We start from the raw sequence: 5,996 nt of genomic DNA, 5'->3' as shown, positions 1-5,996 counted from the left end.
GCTAGGAAAACAACGGCGACAGGCAAGGTGCAGGCTGGACCCTGATCAAAGAAGAAACAGAGAAGAAAACTCACCGCAAAAAGGACCTGGAGAGACGCAGGCTCTCTGGGGAGGGGAGTTGAGTTAAATCACAATAGGGCAGTTGAGTGTGGATTGTCTCCAATAGGCATGGGAGCGGCTAGATTCATCTTGATGGGAGCTATCGCCCTTTTAATAAAGCATTCCTTTCTCCTGGCTGAGAGGTAGGGAGGAAGAGCTTCTGTGTTCCTGCAGGACTGTGATGGATTGCATGTGGCAACAGCCTGTTGAGGCATTGGTGTGCGGTTTTCTTTTTGAGAGCATATGTCTGTCTGAATGTGCGCGTACATGTAAGGTTGAGAAACTGTTCTGAGTTGTGAAAAGAGAGTTGAGAGATTGTGTGAGTCTATTCCTTAGGAGGCTGCAGGTTCTGGCCATGCCTGCATCCACCATTTATTCTGGTTTTGTGTGTGTGTGTTGTGATTTGTGTAATTTGAATGCATATGATGGGAAAGTTGAAAGGTTTTTGTCGATCCTTTCCCATTTGTTTTTTTGTTTTTTAATTGTTTGAGGAGTATGTGTGTTTCATTATTTGCCCAGTCTCACCCAAACTCCCCCCTTCAGTCTGCCTCTTGCCTGCTTGTTACAGGCTTGAGGATCCAGATGAGGGGACAGAAGGGTGACAGAGGGGAGGGGCAATGCTTTTACAGAAGATCCTTTACTCCCCCATCTTTTTAGGATTCTTCCTTTTGCAATACCTTTACACACATCAGAGACAATCTTTTAAGTTTCAGAGATGTCTCTTTCTGCAGCTGGTGCTGTAGAAGGAAATGATTACTCCTCTTGTGAAAAGGGGGGGGATCTGGGCGGTTTCAGAGAAGCAATGACTCAGAGAAGGGGGGGGCACCCCTTTGCTCTCACAGCTCCACTCTGCTCTGCCCCTGGCATTCCAGTTTTAGAAAAGTGTGTGTGTTTTTATAAATTTTATATGGATTAAATTTTAATCACTCCTCAACATGGCACATGATGATAAAAACAGAAGAGAGAGAGAGGAAAAATTTTGGACAATGTATGGTTTTAGTAGAGCTTCCATGGACTGGTATGATCTATCTGAATTTTGTTTTCTTTTTTTGTTTCTGTTTTAACAATTTTGGCTATGGAAACAGTCCAAACACTAGATAAACTCTTATGTCAATGCTTTCTTTTTTTTCTAGTTTTACAAGTTTTGATTTTAGGGAAGTTATTGGGGAATTAAATATTGGCAATTGAAGTATATAATATTGTTTTTATTGAAAAAAATGACTTTAAGTCGTTATATATATATTAAAATTAGAGGTTTGGCTGTAAAAGTCTTGACCCAATTTTGGGGGTTTTGGAAAAGACTTGTTTTTTTAAGCAATTGGGTCAGGTGGCAAAGAGATGGCCAGCCTACTTACTTAGGGTGGTATTTTGCTAGGGCAGGAAAATTAGTTTTATCCAAAATAGTGCTTAGATATATCCAAAACTACACCTACCAATCTAGTCACATGGGACAAACGCTTTAGGGGATTGTGTGTCTAGAATATTTATTTGTCCTGGAATCTTGTTGAAAGTCAAACAGGTGTGTGTGAGAGGTGTGTGGTATACCAAAAGGACAACCCAAAGACCAACCAAGTTCAACTCCAGGGGAACCTCCAAAGGGGGGTGGCCCTGGGGTGAACTGTTTCTTAGAATGGGTGAAAGGCTTTCTTTATAAGCTAAAAAGACACTTGGAGAGGCTAGGACCAAAGGCAGGATTAACATGGACACAAGCCTTTTTAGTGACAATACTAAGTTTCTGGATTGCTCCTAAGAAAAGACTAGGAGTCAGTCCATTTGAGATGGGTGACTCTATCTTGGAATTCTTAGTGGAGAAGTAGGAGACCTGCATGCCATGGGGAAGAAATTTGTCTGCAAGTATTTGAAACAGTTATCTGCGCAAGTCTTGTCCTTGTCTCCCTATCTCCAGGAACACAGAGCCCTACTGTTGGAACAGCAGGCACATCCTTTTAAATCTGGAAATCGAGTTAAACCAGACAGAGGGGAGTTGGCAACTGAGTTGGGAGAAACCCTAAAGAAGACACTGGTGTTGCCAAATACTGCTGGACACTGGACTGTGCAGACCCAGGAAGACCAAGAAATAGGGCGCACCAGGCGCCTGAACTTTTTTTCTAATACCTTGTAGTTTTGATGATCATAATAGTCCCTGGACCTGGAAAAGAGAGTCACAGGGTTCAAGGGAAGCTTTGAATCAATTGAATCAATTTAGAACAATAGGGAATTTATATTTTCATATGAAAAGGGATTAGGGTACAATTCTGAAATCCAGCCTACCTGTAGTATGGAACTATGGTTAATCCACTGGTTTGGATTTGTTAGCCTTATAGGCTGGTGCCTGAGTCACGAGTGGACTGATGAACAACTATTGAAGGGGGGTGAGGAATTTAACACCTTAATAGCTTTAACTCAGAAAATAGCTTGTCAGGCTAAATATCTTAATTGCTGGTTGTGTGGGTTTACAACTCTTCATGGTGGACATGGATTTAGAAAAGGCTAATGGGCTCTTAAAGAGGGCAGTGGCAAAATTGGCTCAGGAGGTGAAATTGAGGTGGCCCCAGGCCTTGCCAATTGCTCTCCTGAGCATGAGCATTCAGACATCCGAAAGACTGGGGCTCTCCCCTTTTGAGATAATATAAAGTCTTACGGGGGAGGAGAAAGCTCCAGCTTTAGGTTTGCCAACCTGAGGAAGCGTTTTGTTGTTTTGTTTTGTTTTGTTTTGTTTGCTTCCGAAAACAAAGGGGTTGCAAATGGGGTACTAACTCGGAAATTGGGAACAGCCTGTGGCAAACTTCTCTAAGCAGCTAAAGCACAAGGCTGGCCAACTTGCTTGTGAGCAGCAGCTGCAGCAGCAGCACTCCTTTTAAAGGAGACAGAGAAAGTCACCTTTGGAGCAGACTTATGGTGGTACTATGGAGGGAGGATGATTAGACCTATGCTTCCTTCCCTGTGGGCTGGTACATGCACCTTAGTGTAAGTGGCCATTCCATTTACTCTGGCATTTGAAAGGGGTACTTTAAAACCCAGAAGGAATAAGAGGGATGCACCGGGAGGATCATTTGACAATAAAGTGTATATAGACGAAATAGGAGTACCTAAGGGAGTGCCAGATGAATTCAAAGCTAGAAACCAAATTTTAGCGGGATTTGAATCCTTTCTATTTTGGTGGGTAACAATCAACAAAAATGTGGATTGGATCAACTACATCTATTATAACCAACAAAGGTTCATAAACTATACCAGAGATGTTGTAAAAGGTATTGCAGAACAATTAGATGCCACTAGTAGGGTAGCCTGGGAAAATAGGATGGCATTGGATATGCTGTTGGCAGAGAAAGGGGGAGTCTGTGTAATGCTAGGGGGGAGCTGTTGTACCTTTATTCCAAACAACACAGCCCCCGATGGAACTATTACTCGGGCCTTACAAGGTCTAACTGCACTGTCTGAGGAGTTGGCTGAAAATTCAGGAGTAGACACCTCCCTTACAGGATTGCTGGATTCTTGGTTTGGTAAATGGAAAGGGGTAATAATATCTCTCCTCACCTCACTGGGCATGGTGGTGGGAGTATTGGTGGCATTGGGATGCTAATTCCTTGTGTTAGGGGATTAATGCAAAGACTAATAGAAACTGCAATTTCTAAACAGATGCCTTTAAAACCTCCGCCTTACAGTGAAACTCTGATGTTAATGGATGAAGAAGGTGAGAGTGGTCTAGGTGACAAAGAGGAATATGATAGGAATTGTGAGGAGTAAGGCAAAACTGAAATACTTTGGCCACATAATGAGAAGACAGGACACCCTGGAGAAGATGCTGATGCTAGGGAGAGTGGAAGGCAAAAGGAAGAGGGGCCGACCAAGGGCAAGGTGGATGGATGATATTCTAGAGGTGATGGACTCGTCCCTGGGGGAGCTGGGGGTGGTGACGACTGACAGGAAGCTCTGGCGTGGGCTGGTCCATGAAGTCACGAAGAGTCGGAAGCGAGTGAATGAATAACAACAAACAAACAATGTACACCAAGACTGGATTCACAAAATAGTCAACAATACGCCATGGCTAACATACTATAGTGATTGTTATCACTCAGAATAATGCAAGAAACTAAAAAAACTGGGTTATGGCTTAAAATGGTAAGTGAATACATTCATGAAAGCAATTTCCAAAGAAAGAAAAGAATTTATTTCAAAGTTCAGAGATATACAGTAGATATATCTCACTGTGGGAGAATAAGTGATATAAATGAGAAACATTAAATTGTGTGCTTCATGTCCTTTTTAGAAGTGGCTAATCTCATGTCATTAACGCACATTTCTTATCCATAGAGAAACTAATAGAAATCACAGAAACAGTTACTAATACAGTATTTCTTGGAGACAACCCAATGAAGTCTTGAGATAAAATGTAATAAGGTGTAAGTCCAAGATACTTAAAAGAACCACAGAAAAGGCGGTTGCAGAGGATCTTGGATACTTAGACTGGTGTCTCAACCTTGACAACTTTAAGATGTGGGGACTTCAACTCCCAGAATTCCCCAGCCAGCATGCTGGCTGCAAAATTCTGGGAGTTGAAGTCCACATGTTGCAGAGTTGCCAGGGTTGAGAAACACTGACCTAGATTATTACATATCATCCTCCTCCCCACTTTTTTCTCTTGTGAAGCATTGGTTGAGTAAGTACGATGTGCACTGAAGTCTTCCCTGCCAAGGTATCAACTTAACAACACTTTCATTTCTTCCATGTAATATGTTCCTAGTACTCCAGAAGACAGGAACAAGTGGACACAGCTGAAACCTCAGGAGGAAGGGCTTTGTAGCACATCACCCTTGCCCAATCAAGTGCTTTAAGAGTGGGGAGGGAGGGGGAAGGACTGTTTTTCCTTGCTGAGCGTAAACTGGGGATGGTGAAAGGGAATGGAGCGATCAGAAGCCTAGGGAAAGGAGATGGCAATGAGAAAAAAAGGAGGAAAAGTGGGAAGACATTGTCAGATTACTTAGGAGAGTGGCACTCCTAAAACCAACAGATTAAGGCAGTTCTTGGGGGGGGGGGCGGGTGGCATTCTGGAAGAAAAAATTGACAAGGACCACCTCAAACCTTATACTAATCTAGTATATTATTACTTTATCTCTGGTCACTGAGTTGTGAGTGTAAAAATAATCTGTGGCATCATGCCAAGGCCCATCTCAATTCACTATTTTGGATGGTGGTTCTGGAATGGTTGGAAACAGGAGATGGAGATACAATCTTTTCCTGTCACTGTTCCTACCAAGTGGAGACATAATACCCGCAACTGGAAGTAGCACAGGCTCTTCAAAACTAAAAGCATGTGTGCTAAACCTATCCAATTCTTTTTTTCAAAACCAAGATGAACTTCTCAACTTCATTACATAGAGAAAAATACGATTTCCTTACATTTATTTTGAAGAGATTAATTGTTTCTGTAGTGAATATAAGATGCTTGAATATAGGACGCTTATTTCTATTTATATCGTAGTAAGGAAAGGAATTTTCTAATGGAACTTTGCGCTTGATTCCCGCAACAACAGGTATTCATTGATAATGACACTTGAAACACATCTTTCAAGTCAGAGTGAGGGTCCTTCTGTGGATGGATAACTTCAGGTGGGGGGCAGAAAGGAACAAATGATGACATATAGATCAGGATATGATGTGGCTTTCATACTTGAATCAGATGTAATGACATAAATTACTCAGTTGTACCATTTGCACAATGACATCAGTGCACACATATGATGATGATGATGATGATGCAGCTTCTTGCAGCAATCTGTGACCTTTCAAAGTTTATGGGAATCATTTTGTATTTAGGTGTTCTTTTTAAAGCAGCTCCTTCTACTATACTTACATATTTAGTTATGATAGCTGCTTTAGACACAAATTGTGATATA

This window comes from Candoia aspera, chromosome 3 (assembly GCF_035149785.1).
Source record: "Candoia aspera isolate rCanAsp1 chromosome 3, rCanAsp1.hap2, whole genome shotgun sequence".
Lineage (NCBI taxonomy): Eukaryota > Metazoa > Chordata > Lepidosauria > Squamata > Boidae > Candoia > Candoia aspera.
The sequence above is the reverse complement of the archived record's forward strand: the minus strand, read 5'-3'. Positions refer to the sequence as shown.